Source organism: Cupressus sempervirens, chromosome 4 (assembly GCF_028749045.1).
Source record: "Cupressus sempervirens isolate cs-2001-9-10 chromosome 4, ASM2874904v1, whole genome shotgun sequence".
In the NCBI taxonomy this organism is placed as follows: Eukaryota; Viridiplantae; Streptophyta; class Pinopsida; order Cupressales; family Cupressaceae; genus Cupressus; species Cupressus sempervirens.
Window position 1 is genome coordinate 908923633 of NC_143121.1, and position 26504 is coordinate 908950136.

Here is a 26504-nt window from a genome sequence, read left to right on the forward strand (position 1 = left end):
CTATATGTATACTATACAACACCCCTATCTGGCCCATCCTCCCCTTGCTGCTGTCCCCCCGTTGTCTCAAAAATAAGGCCCATTTTCCCCGCATCCCGGAAACTCGCCTCGACGTCCTGTCATCCCAAAGTACCCCCGTACTGGTGTAACACTAATTAATTTCATATTTCAAAACCATGAAGGGGAAAATTGACCATAGGGATTCACAAGTCCCTTTCATTATCCAAAAGAAGGGAATCCGCACCTCCACAAGGGTTTATCCACACTTTTTCCTCTTCACCCAAGAAGGAAAATCGATCTATGCAAGGATAAATCCTCAGATTTCATACTCAGAAGATCTCGTCTTTCCTTGCTCGCAAATGCAAAAAATTGGTCCACATAGGGATAAACTAGTTCCCATACTAAGAAAATTCTCATTATCCTTAGTTATCTAAAAAGGGGAAAATCAACTTGTCTTTGGATAAATCCAAACATTCATTGGGACAATCCCTACATTGGGAGACAAAATTTGCCTAAGCCCCAAGGGGGAAAATGCCTTGCATGTGGACTCTTCATTCACACTTCTTATCCTTAGTTTCTAGGTGGGGAAAGTTGACCCATGTCTGGACAAATGACTCAACACTTTGAATTTTTTCAAGAAAATGTGATTTAAAGTGGGGAAATACATGGTATATGCAGATTTTCATCATTTTAAGTGGGGAATTCCATGGTATGAATGATTTTGATCATTCTATGTGGAGAATTTCATGGTAGGTCCAGATTTTGTGTATTTTTATTAAGAAAAACGTGATTTCCCTTGGGACTTTTCACATTTTAAGGGTGGAAAAGTCAATTTTTATAAGGGTTTTAAGGCCCCTATGCATAGCATATGCCTTTTTAATATATTTAAGACTATTTGTCATTTGACTACTCAAAACTTTAAACACTTAAGATTTCTAGTTCAAAAACTTAAACTTGACTCCAAAGGACTTTACTTTCAAAATTCCCACTTTAAAATTGCCACTCGACAACTTGATTGCTTAACCACCCCTTGACCCTTTGAAGCTCTAAATTGCCAACTTAACTTCTAGAACCTAACAACTATGAGCTAAAAGGGAGGGGAGGGGAGAGGGACCGAAGCAGGGTGAGGTGGAGCGGGGGGCATTTGCAAAGTGGTGATAGTGTCAAAACCTCAAAATAAGTATCATATATTAAAGTTGATCTAAGACAAGAAATAATAATGCTTGCAATGAAAATATATTAGTATAAAGTATTTGCAATAATATTCAAGTAATAGATTGATGAAGGGTACTCCCTTTAATAATACAAATGCATAACAGAAATAGAGAAACAACAGCCAGTTCCAGGAACAAAAAATTGGCTTCTTATTTTCTCCAAAAGTATGGTATTACAAATTTCAGAAATAAAACATGAAAAGCCACATGGGCATTTTTCTTACAATATTTTGTAAGCCAGAGCCACCACCAACAACCCAAAACTGTCCTAGACAACCATATAAGCCTTCTTTATATATGCAATTTTCCACCGCCCAAGCAGGTTATAGAAATTTAACCCTAGACCTTGAGGCTGACCAAATGTAAAATATTATTATTATTCATATTTTATTACATTAGAGTAGGTCCTAACAACTTTCAGAACTTGTTGTCAGCAAAATCTATAGTGTAGCTGAGGGGTAGAATAGTATCCGAATGGGCATATGACGCTTGAGTCACCCCTTCGGAAAGGTATATGTACACCGTCCGAAATGGACTTTGGATCATCATAATCATTGTATTCAGATTGTAAGCATTGAGTGCATATGGCATATATGAATAAAGTATCTGTTCTGTGTTGTATCGTGCTATACTACATACGTTAAGTATCTTTACCTTGTACAATAAACATTTGGCGCCGTTGCCAAACGAACTTGGAATGAAGGAATGTTATGAAGATTAATGCCAAATTTGCTTAACAAGGATAGGAACAAGGTAAAAGACAAGGATGAAATACGCACAACACAAGAAGTTTTAATTTTAGCACAGCAGGTAGAGCGCAGGCAGAAGCTTCAGCAGATTGCTGATGAGCACCGAAGGGGTGAAGAGGCACAAACGGAGGGAGTGCACTCACCTAGTAGGCCGAGGAGTGCCGAAGAATTGTTGGAGGAGACTTGACAACAATTAAATTTAGTGGAAGAAACAAGGGAGGAGTTCCTTAACCTGTATACGTCGAGGGTAGAGTATCTGAACGGAAGGGAAGCAACTCGTACGGCTTGAAGTGTCGAGGGAGCATGAGTGTGGAGTGAACTCTTTGTTCCCGATACACTAGACGAATGGATATAGGCGGAGAATTGAACAACTTCACTTAAAGAAGACCTTTCACTAGGCAACGCGGGTGCTCACAACAGTGTGGCACTCAGAACAGCGCAGGTACACAAGTACCTAAGAATCAAAATAAAGTAGTGATGACAGGTCCCAAAGAAAAATTACCGAAATTTAATGGTGATGGTACAATAGATCCAATCAGACATTGCAAGACGTGTGAAACTATATGGACAACAAATGGCGTGGCAGACGAGGATGATTGGGTCAGACAGTTCCCAGCAACCCTACGGGGTGTGGCAATTGATTGGGTTTTGGATGCCGACCCTCAAAAATTGACATGGGCGAACGTTAGAAAATAGTTCATAGCAGAGTTCCGATTGCTACGGGACGATAATGAAATAGTAGCGGAGATATATAGTACCAAGCAAGGAAAGAATGAAAGAATTCGGGCCTATGCCAGACGACTAAAAGAGCTGGTTGGGAAGATGGAAAGTCAACCGGCAGACGGTTTGAAAAAATGATGTTTTGTGGAGGGGCTGCGACTAGCTTTGAAAAAGAAGATGAAGATTGTACCACCTGTGTCGTACGCCAACGCGTATAATCGTGCGATGGATCTCGAAAGCAAACAGAAGTCAAGTAAGAAGAAAAAGCATAAATCATCGGATTCAAACGATTCGTCATCCGAAAGTAGCAGTAGTGACGAAGAATCGAACAAGTTAGAGCATTATAGAAAAATATGCTTAGAATGATGAAAGAATTTAAGAATTTGAAAAAGAATCCAGACATTGTGAAGGGAGAACTATGGTACACAGACTATAAAGAGGATGGCCATACAAAGGGCTCATGCCCAAAGAAACAGTTTTGTGACATCTGCCAAGTTGCAAGACATTCCCTAAAGGAGTGCCCATTTAACATGAAATCAGAAGGACACCAGTAGGTGTTACTAATGCAGGAAGTGTCCACCGGGAATAACACAAGCAACGATGCAACTTCGGGAGGATATCGCAACAATAATAGATGCAGGAGGGGTGGCAATAACAACAACAATAACAATGGAGGCCGGAGTCGAATACAGTACGACGCAAATGGATGGCTGATGATACAGTGTCGTGCGTGCAATCTCTGGGGCCACTTCGCTAGAGATTGTATCACGAAGAAACGTTGCAGCTACTATGTAGATGGTGTGGTCCAAGGGACCACGAAGATTCAAAATGCCCAAAACAAGGGGTAAATCTATTAAGCATTGAAACATATGATGAAAAGGTATCGGCGGTCAAATGTGAGCAAATGAAGAAAGAAAAATACCCTAATGTAAAAGAAGAGAAGGAGAGGTTAAAAAAAGTACGAACAAAGCTAGGAAGACAGATGAAGACAGGGAAATCACAAGTAAAAGACATTGCAGAAACTTCGAAAAGGAACTTAGTGGAACAAAACATGATAAGGCAGATAATGCAAATAGAAGTTCCGATTAAATTAAATGACCTTCTCACGATGCCACAGTTGCGAACGACTATTATGAATATGACACTACTTTCGAGAGTGACGGAGGAAACAGGAAGGGATAGTAATGGAACAACGGCAGCAGACTCGATGGTACTAGCACTTACGACAGGAAGGCATCTGGGAGTAGTTGAGATGCGCATTTTGGGCACTGTATTGACAGATACAATTGTAGCTGGAGGATCAAGTTTGAACGTGCTACCAAAAGATATTTGGAAAAAGCTAGGACAACCCACGCTATGGCCACCTACCTTCCAGTTACGACAGATCAGCATGGGATAAAACCATTGGGAACTCTAATGGCACAACCGATAACGATTGGGACACAACCATTTTTACTAGATTTTGTGGTCATTCCACTGAAGAGGAGGGTATGATGCCATCCTTGGACGGGGGTGGTTGGTGCAAGTAAAGGTAAAACATGATTGGAAACGGAACACCCTATCCATGGAGCGCGGAGGCAGAAGATTCATAATTGACTTACATACACAAATGGTAGGGGAAGAGGCAGCGTCGTCAGACTCAGAAGGGGAAGGCAAGAATGATGACGAAGGAAAAAAGAGGATGGAACCAGATGAAAAAGGGGTGTTGAGATTAGGAGGGTCGACCAATGACGACCTAGATTCGGTGAATGGACTGCTACACTGGTAGATGGAAGATTATGAGCTCTTCTTGAGTTGCAACATGTTGGGTGTCGAGGAAGAAAAAGAAAGCAATGAGTTTCCAAAGGAGTATAGTGAACTAAAGGAGGGAGAAGCGCAGGTGGATGAAACACTGGCCCATACATTCAATGAAGATAAACCAATGAAGTATAAAGAGCCTACGGTGAAAACAATGAACTTGGGTGATGAGGAAAATCCGAAAAACATTCTTGTAGGAGATGATTGGAACCCAGTTTTGAAGGTGGCAACGTTCAAAATATTTATGGAGTATAATGATGTTTTTGCTTGGACGTATGAAGACTTAAAAGGAGTGCCACTGGAGCTATGTGTCCATCGGATACCATTGATCGAAGGTGCAGTACCCGTATGGAAGTGGCCGTACCGAATGATAAAAACTATGCGGCACGGGTCATGGAAGAAATCGATAGGATGCTGGAGGCAAGAATCATTTTTAGAGTGCAGACGAGTGAGTGGGTATCACCGATCGTGATATCTCTGAAAAAGGACACAACGCAGATAAGAATATGTGTAGACTTCCGATGCCTAAACGCGGTAACAATTAAAGACTTGTTTCCGATACCATCTACGGATAGCATCTTGGAGGAAGTAGTGGGGCATGAGATTTATTCATTCATGGACGGATTCTCGGGGTACAATTAGATATCCATCGCAGAGGAAGACAAATTAAAAACAACATTCATTGTGGAAGATGGGGTATATGCATACAATAGGATGCTGTTAAGATTGTGCAATGCCTCGACGACATTTCAAAGGATTATCTTACACATATTTGATAAAATGTCTGTTGGAAGTTTTAAAGCATTCCTAGACGACTTGTCAATCTTTAGCACAGAAGATAAACACATAACGACACTTGGAGAATGCATGGAGAGGTGCAGACGAGCAAGATTGGCCTTGAACCCAAAGAAGTGCAGGTTCATGGTGCCACAGGGAAAGCTGCTCGGATAGAGTTTGTAAAGCAGGCTTAAAGATGGATCTGGACAAGGTCTGTGCAATCTTGGAGATGCCACCCTTGATGGATGTATCGGAAGTAAGGTCATTTTTAGGGCACATTGGTTATTACTGGAGATTTATTCAAAACTTTGCAAAAGTTTCTTACCCGTTGGACAAACTCACCTGCAAGGGTGGACCTTACAAATGGGAAGCCGAACAAAATGAAGCTTTTGAGGGATTGAAAACAAGATTGGCCATGGCACCGATTCTAGCCTATCCGAATTGGGACAAAGAATTTCATGTTCATGTAGATGCATCGAATTATGCCATTGGAGCAACACTAGCGCAAACAGGTGACCACGGATTGGATCATCCAGTGTATTTTGCAAGTAGATTGTTATCTAAGGCAGAGAAAAACTATAGTACAACGGAGCAAAAGGCGTTAGGGATGGTGTATGCAATGCAAAAGTTCAGACATTATTTGTTGGCGACGCCATTTGTATTTTACATAGATCATCAGACATTGCTATACTTAGTGAATAAGCCGATTATTCAAGGAAGAATAAGTTGATGGTTACTATTATTACAGGAGTTCACATTTAAGATCATGGTGCGGCCAGGGGAAAGTCATGTAAGTGCAAATCATCTGTCGAGAATAAAATCGGGGGAGCTACCAGAGGGGGTTAATGATGATTTTCCAGATGTGCAACTATTTCATGTTATAGTACTACCATCCTGGTATGCACGTATCGGAGAATATCTATCGATGCGATAGATATCGAAGTCAACTCGTTTAGCTCTGCCTGTAGCTTGTAGACTTGAAGAAGATAAAATACGAATATCTTTTTCAACCATATTTATTTTTTTGTTCTCTAATGATTTAGATGCATCCTTTGCTGAAAATTCTAATGAGATTTGCTCTTGTAGGTTGCTGATATTGTCCACGTAATTTATGATGCGATTGTAGATATGGTTAACAAGTTTCAATTCTGTGTTTGATGTCTATATTGCTATCTAGTGATATGTTTTAAATGTTTTCGTTGCAAAGTGTGCTGAAAATAAAGCAATAATTGTGTTGACAATATCGTCTTTTTGATAATGATAGAATTGTGTTTTAGTTGTCAAGCCAAGGAAACAGGGTTCAGTATTGTTCATAAAGTAACTCTTATTATTACACATAAATACACACGTATAATTATTTTCTATGCAATGATCCTAATAAAATAACATATAAATGTTTCTGAATGTTACCAACTGTTATGTTTGTATACCATTAGGAAGCAAAATTAACATCAAAATGTTTCTATGTATTTTTTGGGCATGGCTGACCTAAATTTATGTGAAATTGAAGATTGCAGACAAGCACGATTTTTTAATTTTTGAAGATAGGAAGTTTGCTGACATAGGAAATACAGTTACGTTGCAATATGAAGGGTAGGTATAATTTCTAAACACATTGCCATCTATAGTGCTAATTTCTGCCTTGCAGGGAGATAAACATCATTGTTTTTATCGTTCTTTCTAATTACTTTACTGTCCTGGATGCTTCTTTCATTATTAAAAAGCATTACCATAATTTACTAAATGTGCAGAGGAATCTTTAAGATTGTGGAATGGGCAGATATTGTTAATGCACACATTATTCCAGGTCCTGCAATAGTTGATGGTTTGAAACTGAAGGTAAGGTGCTTGACTTATATCTGTGATTCAGCAGCATTATGTCATTTTCACCCTAAAGCATTGCTATGACATTGCTAACAAAGTGTTGGTGTTATCAAGGGCTTGCCGCATGGAAGGGTTTTACTGTTACTTGCAGAAATGAGCTCTGCTGGGACTCTTGCAAAGGGTGAATATACAAATGCAGCTGTGAAGATTGCTTCTGACAATAAGGATTTTGTGATTGGGTTCATATCTATTAATCCAGCAGCTTGGTCAGCAGTGGGATCTGGAGATCCTTCATTGATTCATATGACTCCAGGAGTACAGCTGAGCACTGGAGGAGATTCGCTAGGCCAACAATACAACACCCCTGATTCTGTAAGGCATTCTATTTGACTTAATTTTTATTCCCCAGAATTGTCAAGCTTGTTTTCATTTTCTATAACTGGTGTTTTACGTTTTTTTTCATTCATTTTTAGTAAGCTTCTATATGTTAACGGAAATTGTTCCCTAGTTTGAAAGCAATGTTGTTTGGAAGAATCAATTTCATGTAAAAATGATGGACACAATACAAAAGATAAATCATTTCATGTTACTTTTGGTTTAAACCTTTTTTTTTGATAGGTAACATTTTGTATTGTATTAATTTAAAACGATGATTCTTTCAATAGTGTGTCATAATATGAGGAGGACACTATAAAATCCCTCAATTTAATCCCCATTAACAGCAAAAGCTTAATGATTGCTAGTTACAAAAGGCATTAACACCTTCAAACTACACCCGACCCATTACATTTTGAACAAACAAAAACCGGTAGAGCCACCATACATGCTGTAAACTATCTTGTCGGTTCAAGCCTTAAACCAGTTTGCAGCTTCCTCCTTGGTGAAGTTCGGGATGGAGCGATCATCCTCCACAAAGCGTCATTGTCTTCTAGAGCTGCTCGTTTCCACCTCTCCTGTGAGAGACACGTTGACCCACCTCCCAGCTCTCGTAGACGCCCCAACAGCCTCCCATCTTCCCTTACCTAGCTGGTAACGCAAGGGCTCACCAGGTGGTCTCACACTCTTCCTTGGAGTTGTCTTCATGAAATCCTGTTTCCCTTCCTCCAAAACCCAAATCTTCTCTTGCAGAAAATTGACCAGTTTCCGCCATCCTTTAGTTGCTTTTGACACATGCACCTCACGGGGGGTTGCAGTCGACTACACAACTAGAGGCTGCAACGATGATTCACCTCCTCCAATCTGCCTCCAAGGTTCCTGCCCCATATCCAGCCCTTCCCCCTACTCGGCCTTGTCAATGATCTCGTTGACTTCCAGAAGCCACTGCGGGTCGATACACATAGCTATGACCCGTCGAATTTGCTCTTTTGTCTCACCAATGAGCAATGCCAGAGCAATAAAGAGTGAAACAATGTCCAGATTGGTCCTCCTCTAGTAGGAGTCTAAATACTCCGAGCTGAAAATCTCCATAATGCAGCTTATGAAATCCTGGTCCTCAATGAGGAAAACGTTCTTCAGGCGCTGCACCGAAATTTTGCCTTCGTAGGCCTATGTTTGAATATCTGACTGCAAGGTAAAATTGGCCTCCATTTTTGAATACTCTACTCAAATGCTTGCGAAAAATGAGGGTCTTCTCGTGCTAAAAAACACTCCCACGAAGGATCTGGAAGCGCACATTTCAAAATTCTCTTGCGTACAGATCCTTTGTCACGCGTATTGGATTACTTGTTCATAATTATCCTTGATTGGGGGTTAATAATTATAAATCACTCCTTCAAAAGGAGGCAAGTGGATATAATGCCAGTAAAAACACACCATTTTCAATCAAATTTGAGAAGACCAAAGTCTTCAAAAATTTCATTTTGTTTCCCAAAGGGTGCATTCGCTTCCAGGTTGGTTAATTTATCGGCCACCACATTTGCGTCTCTATAGACATGGGAAACTCTGTAGTCCTCAAACTCCAACAAAAGACACTTAATCTGGTTAACAAAAGACACTTAATCTGGTTAATGTGCTTGTCCAGATGCCAAGACTCCAGTTTGCCTTTTTGAATCCCATTGATGATAATCTCTGAGTCTTCTTTCAAGTGCAATTGCCTGATGCCCAGCTTGGCTCCTAACAAAATAGCCTCTTTTGCTGCTTCACATTCTGCCACATTATTAGTCCCATCCCTTAGTCTTTTTGGAACAAAAGCCACATAATTGCCTTCATGATCCCGAGCAATACATCCACATCCAGCTATGCCTGGATTACCTCGGGCAGCCCCATCAAAATTAATTTTAATCCAACCTTCCTCCGATGGCTGCCAAAAACATCTTTCCTTCCTTTGTCGAGGATTAACCCTTGAAGGCTCATTAATGGGCTGACTTTTAGTTTAAACTATTTTCATAAGTAAAACACTGTTTTTAATGTCATAAGAACATATACTATTATCAAATTTCAAAGCCAGGGACAATAACCAGTTAAAATTGTTTTTGCATTAAACACCCTACATGGAATCTGTAAAAACATGGATATCCAATAACAACTTAATAGGGTGAAATAAAATAAGAGGATTGTTTTCAATACCCACCAAAAGTTACTATCTGGGAGTTTAGCTTTCTTACAAAATAAACATGACTTCCAAGATTTGTAAATAGCTTTATTCAAATGTATGTCAATAGCAATAAATTTCTGTTCCATGGTATGTGTGCGGCTGATGAGATGTTGAATTGCTGGGAAGTTTAAGGCAGAAAGATTGTTTTGTGTGAAGCTGCAGAAACGCTGTTAGGATATCAGCTTAAGCTCCTCAAGGGGACTTAGTCATGTAGACTGAGACTGGAGTTCTTACAGGTTTTGTACAACTCTAATAAACTTTGTGCGGTTATGCTCAAAATGCTAGAACTCTGACAGATGTTAGGTACAGTTTTTGCAGCACTCTTTTAGTGTAGATTCCTTATGCTACTAGAAACATTGTGGTTTTGAAAATTTCTTAATAAGCATTAAAGATGATATCTTGGCTGGCAGTTGTAATTAATTTCTTAAGAAGCTTCTATTTCCACAGGAAAATCAACAAGCCTTGTAATCTATTCGTTCATCTCAAGTTCCACTAGTGGAGTTAGCCATGAGGATTCATGTAGCTGATGGAGAGAGCCATCATTAGAGCTCACCTTAATCTGGACTTTGAGCATATTGCAGAATTATGATGTTACTCCAATGAATGCTCTCTTCACCATAAGCTTTGTCATCATCTTCAAAACATGTGATCAAATTGTAAAGTTCAAACTCATTGTACCTGATGCAACACAACTCTTGTATTATTTGTCCTTTCAGTTAACTTGTTTAGCGGTATTAACAAAAACTAATAGATGGAGAATTTGAATTAGGGACAGTTATCAGTTGCTTCTTATAAGTTAGATACTGGATGTCTGGCACCCGCACTGGGTATGGGTTTGCCCAGGGGTACTTGGATACGCCCTGAGAATGTACCCGAGAGTCTGGGTATGCCCGGCTACGTACCTGAGCATATCCAAAGAAAAAATTAACAACAAAGTACTCTTTTTGACTTTGTTTTGCATCCAAAAACTCTGAAATACCCCTTAAAACATCATTTTACCCAATAAATTTTTTTTTGTTCTCTTCACTCGCTATTCTCTCATTCTGCTCATGTAATTGGGTTGCTGTTATAAACCACTGTTACTTCTGTTATATCACTGTGTGTGAACTAGTCTACTTTTCGTGTTGATTGCAAACTGAAACCTCCGGCATATACACATTGTTTGGATCATCACTTTTAGACCAGACATCACATACCCTGTTCAGTTGTGATTCTGTAATTTATAATATCTAAAAACTTATATTGTTTGGATCATCAATTTTGTGGGACATTCCTTGTAACATCTAAAGTATATCCTGATGGGAATTAAAATTAGTTTGAGCTATGTTGGCAAACAGGTTTGTTTCTTGCAAAATTTATACTACTAGATCAATGACTCATGCCCTTTGAAGAAACACATCCATAAACAACAGTTGGGTAAACAATTGTATTTGTTTCCCTTTGCATTTTACAAGGTACACTTCATGTAACACACAGTTTCTTACTAACTAAATTTCAGTATTGAATTAACTGTTTCTAATTCTTAATCACATGACAAAGTTTTTCCAGTAACAGTTTAAACTGAAATAAATCTAATTTTCAATACTGATCTATCATTAATTACAAAAGATATTAATAACTGTTAATCTACTTGATCAGCTGAAAGTAAATACTTAAATTATTGCTATATTTCAACCAAAATTATTGAATGGAAATACAGACCTAATTACGTATGATCATCTAACAATCTTAAAGAAAAATCTATCTTTAAAGTAAATGACTTCAAACTTGAAAAAAAATACTAAACTTACAGGTTTATACAGATTATTTTGTGAAGCTTCCTTATCTGGTTGTCCAAGCTTTGGCTTTTGGTGAGAGGAGAAGCATTGACATAGGCTTAACCTCCTAGCTGCGGACCATTACTTATCCCCACAGGTTTTAATTTAATAGAACGGCCCTCCCTACCCCGAGGTCAGGCTTGGGATGTTCATTGATCCACCATCAGAGTATTTAGGTGGGTTGAGGTCCTAGTAGTTATCCGAGGGAATAACTGAAGGATTTGGACAACAACAAGATCAATTATTCTGGCAAGTCTGCCTAATTCCACCCTGGCCAAGGATTTCAAAATGTGGGTTTATAACCCGATCTCCACCACTTAGCTTGACAACTTATTTCACATGTGGAACTTGCATGAGCTAATGCATTAATTTATTATATTTATATGTATATTGTATACTGATATCTTTCTTGTATTTCCTTTTACAGGTTCATCTACACCTCCTCACCATAATCAGGCCATCTAGCTGGTGATATATTGGTGCCATCAAATTATCTTTACTGATATGCCTTGTACCTTCTTCACCATATTCTGGCTCTTAGCCTGGTGAATTCCTTGGTACTCTGTTTTATGAACTCATCTCTGTTTTGAGCATTATTTCCAAATTGCATAGTAAATGCTATCAAAGAAGATAAACTTTTAAGAAAAATTCAGGGAGGTTGCCTATTCGGATATCAATCAGTTAACTGATTTGAATAGAAAATAAGGCTAAAGTAATCGACTGATCTTCAACAGGTTATACTGAATTTGAAAGAATTAATATGGACATCCTCTTTCTGGTCTTATATCACAGCAAGAAATAAAGACAAATTGGAAATGAAATACGATTGGTTCTATGTACAGTTCGATGACACAAAGAAACAAAATATTTGCGAAGATGTATAAGGAATCCTGTACATCTACCTTCAGGGATGATTGCATAATTAAAATCAAACAAGAAAAGGAAGTGAAAACGTTTTTATGGAATACTATAGCTATCTTACGTGACTTAATCCTGTGATTATGTGGCTCGGGTTCTTCAGAGAACTCTCCAACCAGTGGCAATGCTCCCAGCCATATGCTCTTTATTTACTTGCTGTTTCCTCTGCGACTGATTTTGTAAGCTTAGTTGAAGGTTTCAAACAAAATATGGAATGCAGGGCTGAAAGCAATAATGAATGCCAAAGGCTTGGAAAACATGGTGCCGAGTTACATTTGAAATTCTTATAATATAGGCGTGAGCTAGTCCTTACGGCTTCCATCGGTTACAAGATCATATTCGGATTCTTTAATTCAATCGGCTAGAAAGAAATAAAGAGGAGGGAAAAATTAAAAAGAAAAGAAGATGAATAGTTTATTTAAATAATTAATATTATCTTATTTTCTTGATTAAGTTTATAGGTACGTAATTGTAAGGTGGCATTATCGGATTAATGAATTTAATGTAATGGTGCCACTTTATAATTATTTATCTATGATCATAGTTAAGCGAATAAAATAATATTTAAATGATATTATTATTTGATGATTTCTTAAAGGTAAGAACTTATGTTTATTTTTATTATTTTTAATATATATTGTTTTACTTTTAGCTCATGCAGTTCCACCATGAAATTATGTTGCCAAGTCCTAATAACCTTGCTAGTTAGTTTTTAGGTCAAACCTGTCGATTCTGATGACTGAACCTTATGACCATCCCCTTCCGATGACCTCGTTTCGCAATGCTTCCCCTCTCTCTCCGGTCTTCATCCTGTAATCATTTAAAACCACATTCTCGCCAAAACATCAATTCAAGATTCATAAATTGTTAATTAAAATCATCAAGTGATCATTAGCAATTTCATCATATTAACTTACTTATTCATCAAATATGTACGACGACTAAAATTAACTGACTCTATTTCACATGATCATGAATATATTAATACAACGGCTAGAATTAACTAACTTAATTTCATATGTTAATAAGATCGATACAACGGATATAATTAACTAATTCAATTTCAAATGAACATGAAGAAATAAGTAACAACTATAACTAACATGTTATAACAACGGTTATAATGAACTAATTCAAATTCACATGAACATGAAGAAATAAATTGGGTTCAACGGCTATAATCAATTTAAAATTTTAGGGCAAAAATTGGGATGTAACACTTCACTAATCAGATTTCTAAAGAATGAAAGTAAACTAACATTCAAGCATGCTTTTAACCGGAAAGCATGTAAAGCATAAGGCATTTGACCATCAATATGCGTTGAATACGTGAATTATAAAATCATTGATCAACTCACAAGGAAAATCACAGTTTTCTGTAAACATCCATTCCACAAATATATTTAAATCAATTTGATTCTTAGCCAGCCATACAAAAACTCACATTCATCCACATAAACTAGGTAATAATTGAATTCACGGATCCATCGCACGGAAAAAATATAATCAAAATATAACACAGATATATATTTCTTTCAGCCATTTCAAAATACATTCATTTGCAGATCAAAGATTTCCACAGTTCATCTTCAGAATGTATGAGAGCGTGCACGCGCACACACACACACACACACTGTATTACATACACACACAGACAGATTTACATTGTATTACTAATAGAGTTCCAAAAACCAAAATTCTGAACCTTAAACATCGACTTGTTCCAGAAATTGTACCAAAGACTTAACCATAACTAATTTAAAAACTACCTATAGTTTTAGAAGAACCCCAAGTCAACATAAACCAGTTTAATAACTAAACTAGATAACTACTGGATAAACGACGCTAGTTTTCAGTTAAACTCTTTTAAAAGCAAGAAATTTTATAACTAAGATGCACTTGGTGACTTTTCCTAGCCACTCCTCTGGGTTCCGCTGCCACATTTCACTCTGGGCATTGGTAAACTGTAGAGTGAAAGAGGGGTTCAGGGTCTCAATAGATGACATCCTTTATTTCCTGACGTCTTTCTCCCATTTCGTCTCCCCAAGCCTATGCACATGTGTTGACAAATAATTGTTGTGAGGTTTTCACACCATCGCCCCAAAACTTTGGGGACCTCCTTTTTTGGGCAACCCTTGGCAATTTTGGCGGATTTTTGGAATTTTTCTGTTGCCTTAGCAAAATTTGGAGTTGCCCAAAGGTTTTTTTTGAATTGACGATTTTACAGCTTAGACGCCTTTGGGCCAGAGGAGGGATTCGGCTTGTTTTCACCCGGTGCGAAACTTGATTTTTCGGAACATGTAATTTTATCCTTTGGCCAAACAGGTTTCAACAACAACATTTTTTCAATGGTTAAAATAATATCTGACAGGATAAAATTTCAATTTTTGAACTTAGATGGATTTTGAAAATTGGAGCATTTTCAAAATGAATTTTTTAGATTTAGTTGTTTTGGAAAATTATGAATTTTTCAGTGAAAAATAATTTTTTTGATAGTGAAATTGAAATTGGAGTTTGAATTTTGATTGCCAGAAAAAGAATTTATTTTGTTAAAAATTGAAAGTGTATTGCAAAATTGAAATTGGATTAAATTGCAAAATTGAAATTGGATTAAATTGCAAAATCTCATTAATTTGGTTGAAATATTGCCCAAGGGATTTTAGAAATACTAAAGAGAATTGGTAATTTGGAATTGAAAATCGATTTTGGCTTGCTAGATATGATTTTAATGATATTTTAGTTGCCAAAACATTATTAAATGAAAATTTTGACATTTCCTAGGCTTACCTTGTTTCTATTTTGCAATTTTCGATCAAAACTAGCAATTAAATGGGTCAGTTTCATTATAAGGCTAAGTAATTTTAATGTTGCATTTAAATCTGGGCTATTAATTAAGAGACTAACTTAATTCTGTTTTCTCTCCAGGTAGGTCGGCCCACTCGGAGAGGCAAAAAGTTTGGTATAAGAGGGGCTTCCCCACTCATATTTCCTCATTCATTCTTTCCACCTCCTCTTGCAAGTTGGAGCGATTTTCTTCTAGGAAGAGAATTTTGAGCTAAGGCGATTTTTGGGGCCTGATTTTTCCTTCTTTGGCAGCAATTTTCTTCCAAGGGAGTGAATTTCTGCCCTAAGGCGATTTTTGGGGATCTGATTTTGCATTTTGGCAGTGATTTTTTCTTCCTTGGATGGGCAATTTTTGCCTTAGGTTGAATTTGAAGGAGCATATCTAATTTTTGCAAGTTAGGTGATTTTTGCCCTAGGTCGAATTTGTCGTGAAGAGGCCTGATTTTTGTGAGATTGGCAACAATATTGAAGTGTAAATTTTTCCTCCAAGGGCTGCGATTTTCTTCTTCAGCTATGGTGATTTTTACTTGGTGAATGGGCAAGGCAATTTAAGGTCAAAGTTCAGTGGCACGAGCAGATTTTTACAAGCAATTCATTGGCTAGGGCATCACATTTTGGAGCGGGACTGAATTTTTTAAGATCAGATTTGAACTTGAAGAGGCCCGGTTATTGGTGAAGGTAGATTTAAGGTAAAATTCTATTCATTTTTAGAGGTGAAGATTGGTTTTAAAGGCGGATTCTATTCCTTGTTCTTGCTTGGTTAGTTTTCCTTATTTTCTTCTTGCACTCATCATCCACCACTTCATCATTCCATTGATAAGCTGAAGTTGGGAGATATAAGTGTAAATTTCATGATAGGACATTTGGAGAAGTAGAAATAAGCTAGATCACCCTAGGATTGAAGTTGGGAGATATAAGTGTAGTGCATCCTAAGGTAACGAAGAGGCAAAAATAAGTGGTAGTCCCATCCCTAGGATTGAAGGTTGGCTAGTCCCATTCTTAGGATTGAAGGTTGGAGATTGATAAGTGTAGAGATAGGACTTGGACAGGTAGAAATAAGCTAGATTCCATCGATAGAAAGAAGGTTGGAGATTGATAAGTGTAGTCCATATCATTTAGAATGAAGGGGCAAAAATAAGTGTTTAGGATGGTAGATGTTAGTGCAAACAAGAACCCAAAGGGAACGAATACCAAAAAAGACAAGGAAGACATGATGCCTAAGACCACCTTCTTTTCAAAAGTGAGGCGAGTAAGTGACACCAACAATTAGCACAGTGAACATGATACAATTGAAAGGCATGATAGTAGTAATGATGGATTAGGCGGCCAAGTTATTTTAGCATAACTAGGAGGCCTATTTCATTCATCTAAAGCAGAATTGGTTACACAAACGCATGAAGGGAGTCACCAAGTTGTCAAAGTTCATCAAGTCAAATTTCAAATTGGAATACAGCGATCTTATTGTGCTTCTCAACCGAAATGGGCATGGCTCAAGGTATGCAATTCGAGAACTGGATGTAGTACTTTATTGATGAAATTGAAAATGGAAAGAGAAAAATTGATTGGGCTAGAATCATAAGTGAAAATTTTAGAGTTGCAACTTAGGACAGTGCAAAATCAAAAGCGATTCTATATGGGATCCTATCTTTTGTATCTGATTGTGAGACTATATGAAAATCTTGGACTTAAGGCCTTAGGAGTGATTGGCAATGGGCCGGGGCAATGTTTGGTGCATTAGTGCTATCCACAGCTTCATTTGCCTAACACCAAAGATTATAAGATGTTTTATGATGCCTTTGCCATGAAGACGGTAAGGATATTACAAGGGACATTTGCTAAGAGGCTCTCAACGGAAGCGGAAGCAAAAGTTAAGAAGTATGGGAGTTGGTTCATCCAATTTTCGCAATTTACATACATTACACTGGTAGGAAGTACAATTTTTCCCAAGAGACTTCCAAGGTACCCACCCGACAAGATAGTTTTGATGGAGTTGGCTAGGCAACTTGAGCATTATGACAAAATGATGAAACTTAAAGGTGAGACAGGGATTACCTTCTCATTTGGAATAGGCAATGATACTTGCCCCAATCTTGTTGCCTTTCCAGCTGTCGAGAAAGAGTTAGAATGGTATCCTCTAGGATGGTATAGAGAAAGACAGGGTTTTGATCCTAATGGTCTTATCAAGGCATCTCACGAAAACACATTCAAACATATTCCTACTATAGAAGATTTTTGGGCCAATGCACAAGATGACTTTCATGTGAGAAAGCTAGCTTTCTCACGATTGTCAGTGGGCGTGATGAGGGCAATCAGATGGAGAGGTCTTGATATTCTCGATCAACTGGAATAAGATGAAAATGTGCTAAGAGAAGATTATGATACAGTGGATGGAACAAAATTGGGTCCAATGGATTGGGATGATCATCAGGATCCTTCCTTAGAGGCAGTTACAAGGACAGTTGATCTACACACTGAGTCATGGTACAATGAGAAGTTAAGGCAATTACAAAGTTAGAAGGTACGCCTTATGAGAAGATGAAACCGAAGGAGAGAGGTCTAGCGGAGTCAATTAGATAGAAAGGTAGGGGCAGTAGCCAACAACCAATAGTAGTTAAGGGCAAGAAGAGAAATTTGGAGGTTGAGAAAAGTAAAGAACATCAAGAGCCTCTAGCAAAGAGACAGAATGCAACATCGTCAAGGGAGAGCATAATTGAGGCTAGGAGCCAAGAGATTAATACAACTAGACAAAGGTTCTCGATAGAGGTGAGCTCTGATTCAAAATCAAGCAGTTACAGTGACAGTACCGAATACTCTCCTTTCTCAGAGAACCAACATAGAGATGATGTGATAGTCACTAGTGAAGAAGAGGATAGGCCAATTGATATTGAGGAAGTAAGCCAGACGCCTGAGGCCGTTGGTGATGCTTTGCTAGTCAAACTAAATCTAGATTTGGGGAGATGCACTACACCACTATGGTTAAGGAAAATGCTTATGCCAAGAGGCGAGGTGGTGATTGTCTGAACAGTTGAGGAGATTCAAGGGTTAGTGGAAAATGAAGATAGTGAGAAACGGGTGGGGGTGGGGTTTGCAAGGTTTTTTCTTGCGAGCTCGTAACAATCTCTCAGGTTCCAAATTCCCGGCGGGTGGGGTTTGCAATTTGTGCGAGTGCGGGAAAATCTTCCAAGTGCCAAATTTCGGGCGGGTGGGGTTTGCAATTTTCCGCGAGGGCGGGAAAACTCTCCCACGTGCCAAATTTCGAGCGGGTGGGGTTTTGTGAAAATTTTCGCGAGGGCGAAGAAATCTCCCAAGTGCCGACGATGAGGGTTACCGAAAAGTTCAGATTGCTATACCAAAGGTTAGCAAGGTAGTGGATATGATTGTAGCCCAGGAGTATGAGATAGTAGAGCATAACTTGGGAAGAATCACGAATGACATGGAGTGTGAGGAGATCTAAGAAGGCATGGTTTCAATTAGAGAAAGGTTGAGGAAGGCAAATGAGAGGATTGTAAAGTTGGAGGCCGAAAACAAGTATTGGAGAGATTGCCAGCCTATCCAACAGTTGCATCAGGAGGCCCTTTGGCAAGACAGTGGGAGCAATATAGAGGAGATATCGGCTCAACTGTGTGAAACCAAAGATTAGATCAATGATATAATTCAAGATGGGGCAAAATTTCTTGCCTTCCTTTATCTTGACATTTAGGTCATTGGTAGCTATTAGAGACAAATTCAGAACATTTGAAGGGGAGTGGAAGATTTCCTTCTAGTCAAGGACTTAGCCATTCCTAGGCTACGAGTATTTATTGGGCTACCGGAGAGATATTTTGAAAGAACCAAGTTGGTGAATGAAGGAGGAATGAGTATGGTGGAGTCTTGGTACGCTGCCTTGACTATTAGATTGAGGATACTTGAAGAGATACAAAATGAGATTGCACGACACAACCCAGGCATTGACACTTCCATTTCAACCATGATGAGCGATGTTGGGGTTGCACTTGATTTTGAAGATATCAAAGAGGAGATTGTCAATGAGACAAAATTTGGATTGAGATTGGATGAGTTGGGGAAGGTTGCCATCAGGAAGAAACATTTGGCACCTTTGCCTCCCTTAATGCCTTTATTGGATATGCGTAGAGTATGAGAAGGATCATGAGAAGACAGTGCAAGCAACGAGCAACATGATGAATTCAGTTGAGCTCAAGATGAAGCACACGCCTTGCCCTCCCATGAAGGAAGTCAACGACAGGCTAGCCAAGTTCATTGCCTTGGCTAAAAAGATGAAGGAAAAGGGTAGAATTATATTAGAATATCATTTGATATAAAGCCCAATTGGAAAATTCTCCTTCTTCTTGGGTAGGGTAGGTGTTTGATTCTGATTGGCTACCATTTTTTTGCCTTCTCATTGATTGCCACTTTTCCTTTTTTCATTGGTCCATTGATGAGGTGGCATTTTCTCATTGGTCAATGGGGTGGCAACCTTAATTAGGGTTTCTAGGATCCAATTTGGATCGTTGATTTTACCTCTTAATCTCTACCGTTGGTTATAATTTTGGCCCCTATATAAGGCCATTTTCTCTCATTTGTAAGGGGTTGAAGAAAATTGTTGCTTAAGATAATACCAAAATTGCTTTTCTTTATCATTGTTGTGACTTGCATGGTGATTAAGAACACTTGGTGTTATTGCATGGTTTCTACTTCCAATAGTTAGAGTTAAATTTCATTGAAGTTGTTGAAGTAGATTTTATTTCAAGAAAGTTGTTAAGAGTAAGAGTAGATGGATAGTTGTATGGTGATATTAGTGGATGTTTGATAGGGATTTATAAACTAGGTCACTAGCATCCTAGCGGCTTGTTAGGATGCCTTGCATGATAATCTAGTCATTTTCCTTTGAATCATTGCATCTATGGAGGTAGCGCCGCTGGTAAGATTTCATCCCCATCCATTTGCTAATCATTCCATTCATAGGAGTAGAGGTAAAGCAATGAGTAGTTGAGTAGTTGGAGTTCATTTAAGAAGAAAGTTAGGAAGGCGTAAGTCATTTGAACACGCACCCTCCATCATCACCATTAACATTATTTGATGCTTATATACTTTACAAAGCCAGATTAATCACCATCACAGCAAAAGTCCAAGTTATCTTTGAATGAATAACGTAAGCCTGCCTACGTGATTAACCAACAAATCACATGAATATAACCGAGTTAGTATCCACAGGTGTAAGGAACATTGGAGTTTTTCTCATTTCTTCATGAGTATTTACTTTTTAAGAGAAGGTTGAGTGTTTGATATTCCGTATCAAGTATTCAATTCCTATGTGTTATGTAGTGGTACAAAACTGACATCAACAGTATTCATCGAGCAAGAAGAGCATAGACTCAATTTTTGCCAACTTTGAGAAGTGCTCTATCGTGGGGGTCTTTTCCTTCATCTCACCATTTGTTTTCTTGAATGCCTTGACCACTGCATCCATGTCATGTTCCACGGTGCCATCATGTCAAATATAGATGACATTGATACACTTCATGTCAATTTCTAGACGCTTAACCAAATTTTGTAACTCCTCCTCAATCTTCATTAAGTGTTGGTATCCAACTTTAGTTACAATATTCCTCTAGTCTATGTCTTTCTTGCAAATGGCTAATCGACCATCTACATCCTTCAAGGGTTTCTCCGATAGGAATTTGTTCACCTCATGTCTTTGCACTTCATGAGTTCGCAAAGCAACTTTAGTCCATTTCTCTTATTCATTTTGCCAAGGTGACGTTTGTGTTTAGACTTCAATGTGTATCTTTGTGAGTTCATTGTAGACAACCTTAGAGTCAAGAATGCATTGCTCACCATCTTTGATTATATCATTGATCCATTTATTGGAGACATCAGCTAACACTTTGCCTATCTATATCTAATTATCAGGGGAAGTCGGGTCATAGGGATCATTTAAATTCTCCTTTCAGGTTGATTCACACATCATCGATACTTTCTTGAACTCGCTTGAACTTGGCGGAACACGGTTTACCTTGGTTCAATCTTGCTGAAGTGTTTGCAAACCTAAGGCCGTGCTATGTAATGAATAACTGACGTGAGGTTGATGCATTAATTTGACTAGTTTGACCTAGCTAACAGAAGTGAAGCCTAGTACCCAGTGAGTTGTGGTGAACCATAAGGAAAATTGGTTCAAAGGGTTGGGGAGGTACGAAATGGTTCAAGAAATAAGCCAACATACTCTTTAAGAGAGGGACTAGGTAAATGGTTGAACCGTGATGAACCTTGGAAAGATGTTGAAGTGCTTTGAACTTGGTTCAGTCGGGTTCAATGACTTCATTGAAAGGTCACTTTGAACATTTTAAGGATCGTGAAAGCTGAACAAAAGAAGTTGAAAAAGAATAGGGCGAATCAAAAGGGGGGACAAAAAGCTATTACACACTTCAATAGGAAAGTATTGGATTGTAAGCACATATGCCTCATTGAAAATGGGGACCCCCTCTTTTTTTGCTTAGTGGCTTAGTGTTTAGGTTAGTTGTTGTAGGTGTTTGTTAGCTTTGGTTTAGCTTGGCAATGGTTTGAGTCCCTTGGTCTCCTTAGCGGTTGAGAAGTCTTGTCAAGTTTAGGTGAAATTTCAATCAATTTATGAAATTCGTATGAAGTTGGTTGTTATTTTGAAAGTTGGAAATAATTGCGAAAGGATGTCAAAATGGTGTCATGATTAGCAAATTGAATAAAGCAAGTTTTTTTAAAAAAAAGAAAAGAGTGGAAATTCATGATTAATTATGAATCTCCACTCTCAATAAAATGAAATCTTCATGGTGTGGGTCTATTTTTCGCGCTTTGGCAACATGGAATGCACATACAAGCCTTCACGGTAGGGGTTGATTTTCAACTCTAGGAAGGAATTTGCAATGAAAAATGAAAGGAAATAGTGGAAATTCATGATGAACCACAAACTCTCGCCATATGAAACGATGAGAAATAAAAAACTTCATGATACCCTTTGAATTTCCTCTATTAGAGATTAAATAATGGTGAAGATGAAAGAAAAAATGACAACTTCATGGTTAGGGTTGTTTTTCCACCCCATGAGATTGAGAAAAATTCAATTGAAAATTTTAACAAAAGAAAAACCAAAACTTTATACTCTTGGTCGATTTTCCACTCTAGGAAGGAATTTACAATGAAAAATGAAACAAAAGATTAGAAATTCATGGCAAACCATGAACTTTCATGCTATGGAAGACCAAGACTTCATGGTGTGAGTCAATTTTCCACACTTAGACAATTTTGAGTGTTAAAACAAACCTTCATGGTAGTGTTCGATTTTCCATTCTAGGAAAAATTACAAGGTAAAATAAAAATGTAGAGTAGAAATTCATGATGATCCATTAACCCCGACCCTATGGAACATTAAACCTTCATGGTAGGGGTTGATTTTTGTGGTGAACCACGAACCCCCACACTAAGGAACATCAAGCCTTAATGGATACCTTCAAATTTCCATTACTTGATGGAGAAAAATAAATTTTAATAAAAAATTCCATGAAGGTGGATGCAATTAAAAAATTTCATGAAGGTGGATGCAATTAAAAAACTTCATGAAGGTCGATGCAATTTAAAAGGAAAAATAAAAGTCAATGCAAGAAAAAATCATGGAGGTTGGCCTTGAAAGCACAAGGGGTGCGTCCCTTTACATGATGCCTACAAAAGAAGATCAAAGGGAGGCATTTTAATACCAATTCAAACACAAGGTCATTTGAATATAAGTAGAGTAGAGGGAAGGTTGAACCTAAGGATCAATGCAACTAAGGGGAAAAATCAGAAATCAAGGGACTGAATTCAAACGTCGACCAATTGCAAAATTGTGTAATGATTGAATACATAGTCAAGATTGCAGAAGACGAAATCAGATTTACTCATCTAATTCCAATTCCAATGCAAATTCCTTTTCAGATCGAAAAGAAAATCCTTAAAAGAATTGTTGATCATGAAAGTCATTTTATGTTCTTCAAAGTTTACTTGCATTCAATTTTTGTTAATAATGTTGAGCCAATGTTTCTTATTCTACCTTGCAAGAATGATGATGTTGAAGGGAATACTTCACATCTAGATTAATTAAGGAGGGGCTTGTATAAATCCAATCTAGTGGATATTTTCCCAATAGAGGGTGGGGGTCAGCATCCCATAAATCTTTTTGAAATGGGCTTGGACGTGTAAACTTTGAGGGGGTCCATAGATGGTGTCTAGATAACTTGAGTAACATATATAACCTTTGGTCATTAATACAAATAATAATATCATTTGATAACTAAAATATCATTATGAACATTACAATTAGAAAAAATGAGTCTCAGTTATGTTGGACCCTAAAAGGGGACATTATAGTGGTATCAGAGCATGATCTTGCCACCCTGTAGGGTAATTACAATTATAAGTATTTCAATCAATAAAAGATTAAACTATTGAGTACTTGTGAAAATTTAGCTAAGAGACATGATTTCATATATGATGAATATAAACTCATGAATAAAGTAATTTATTGTCAAGAAGGGAGATGCAGAGTAAATCCTCATGAGTTAGGTAGATTCCAAGATAGGTAAGGACATGGGTTCAGATGCCTTGAGGAAAAATTCCAAGACAGGTGAGGACATGGTTTCAAATGCCCTAAGGAAAGAGTCCAAGATGGGTACGAACATGCAGTCCATATACCTTGCGGGAGCGTACTTGTAGATGAGTATCTAGCACCTTGTGACAATAAAATTTCCATCCTTTAAGAGGTCATGGAAGAAGAAAAATGATTAAGTCCAATATGCTAAATCAAAATGATGCACAAAGAGACATTAAAACCATGAAGATTAATAATACCATAACTTTTGATTATAAAGTCATCAATCAAATTATGTTTGGAACCATTTGAGGCAACTTAACACCTCAACGTTATGAAGTTCAAGTTTCATGCAAGAAATGACAAGTGATGAAGATCAACATGATGATTGTAAAGAAGATGGAAGACTTCACAACATGGCAATCATATCATACCAAGGATTTTACAAATGAGAGACAAGATTTACACCTGTTGGTTAACAGATAGGCTTTTAAATAATAGCGACTCAAACCCTCACTAAAAGCCTTTCTTTTAACAACAGTTGAATGAGCTATCAATTAGCTTGATCTCTGAATTAGTATGTACAACTACTTGAATAGATATGCAATGAATATATGTTTTGATTTTCTAAATAATAGGGCGGGCTCTTAACTGGAGAGCATAAGAGGTTTCTAATGAAAAACCATTACCATGGCATATTCACAATGGACATAAACTCAATATGTTGAAATATAAACTGGTTTTTGCATATACATCTTCACGACTGCAAAGATTAAATACAAAGTTTAACCATAAGGAATTAAGATTTCCGCCAACAAAGTAAAGAGAATGATAGAAAGAACAATACCATATCTTATAACTAGTGACCCCAAAAATTCAGTTTGACATCTGCAATTAATTATTCCACCCATCCTTTATTTATCCATTTACAGAAGAAAGGATTTTAAGAAATTTTTGGTGAACGACAGTAATTGCTCCCAAATTTGAGACACACTTGACTGTTACAGTAGAAGGGAAGATTCTGGAAGAAAACTGTCGATCCTGTATACGTCTTTCAATTTCCTATTTAAAGATTTCAAAACCTGTGACTTTTCAGTTTCGTAACTGTTTCTTGCTGATCTTTACATCTTTATCCTACCCGTTGCCTTTTCCATTTCTGAAATTACAATAAAATAACTTTTGCTGGTTACTAAAAATGAAATATTCCATGTAATTTGCAAAAGAACAATGTTTGAGTAGAATTAATTATATAAAGTGTAGTGCCTGCCCCTAAGCCGTATTTTCTGTTATCATTGTCAAACTCTTTTAGGCCAATTTATGTTTGATGATTAGTATTATTATTTTAGAGATTATCAGATGTTGTTTTACACTCAATTTATTATATGATGAGATTACTTGGTACTCTATATTTCATGCATGTATGATGATTATTCAATGTTTTCAGTTATCGATGATGATTAGTTAGATGGTTTATTATTCCATGTGCTTCTTATGGATACTTACCCCATACTGCATGTGTATGGTGTGCGTGTTTGTTTTATTTATATATGGTGTTTCTGATGTGGTTAAGGAAGGGAGTTGTAGTCACCTGCTAGACGGGATCTACACGATGCACCACTTTCTGCCATTGTCTGTTTAGCTTAGAATATTGTGTTTGTACATGCGTGGATTTTATGCAGGTTGCAGGTACCGGGTATCGACTTCCCTGAATTGCCAGGATGAGCGTACCCTATCGCATTATCTCAATGGTAAGAGAGAGGAGATAAACTCTTAAGTCCAAATCCTAAACCCTTTAGCCAATTGTCCTAATTGATAATTAGGACAAGTATCTGAGTTAAGTACCCTCCGAATGCATCAAATGATGTAATTTCGGGATTATAACCCTTTTTGTTTTGATTTAGTATGTGTTTTTCTATGCAGGGTTTTCGTATGTTGTTTATGAGTCCTTGATGTGTTTTCTATTAATTAAGTCTAATTAAAAAGATTAATTAATGATTTAATTTAATAGAGAATTAATATGATATCTTTAATATTTAATTAATTGAGAAATTAATTAAATAAAAGAACTAAATTTGGAGATTAAAGTTCAAAGATAAATTTAGAACAGGATAATATTTATTTAATTTAATAATAATATAATTGGAGTTCATTTTTAAATAAATGCTAAATATTATTGTTAATTAAATTAATTAAATATGTTATCAATTAAGTTTCTAAAATTAATTTAAAAAGTTGAAAGACATTAAATTATTAAGAATTCTAGATCGCATGATCTAAGCATGAGTTTAAATATGAGAAATTAATTAAAAGATTAAATAATAGAAATTAATAATGTTATTTTAATTTCATGAAGTGCACATGAGATTAAAGTAATAAATTAATTTAAAATAGAAGTCAAGTGGAATATTAAATAAAGTTATTTAATAAATCAACTTAATGTGCATAAAAGATGAATGCAAATTAAAAGAAAAGATAAGAAAGGTTAATTTGGAGTTAACTCAGTTGTGCAAAGAATCTTCTCGGGTGAACGCACAATTAGTGCCCCGATTTGAGGAGAAAACTTCTTATCACAACTTTGGGGGTTCATTTTTGGGACACACGAATTTGGACGAGAATTTTGGGGAGACAACTTTTGGAAGCGAATCTCAGAAGGCTAATACC

General features: G+C 37.3%; 1 pseudogene across 1 annotated transcript in view; it reads left to right on the top strand.

Moving 5' to 3' along the window:
• Nucleotides 1-26504, top strand: part of LOC149564345 (uridine 5'-monophosphate synthase-like) — a 54022-nt pseudogene that overhangs the window by 19206 nt on the left and 8312 nt on the right. Inside the window, exons 3-5 of the transcript XR_016364192.1 lie at nt 6768-6850; nt 7009-7096; nt 7196-7453. The product of XR_016364192.1 is annotated as a uridine 5'-monophosphate synthase-like (transcript). The remainder of the gene's footprint in view (nt 1-6767; nt 6851-7008; nt 7097-7195; nt 7454-26504) is intronic.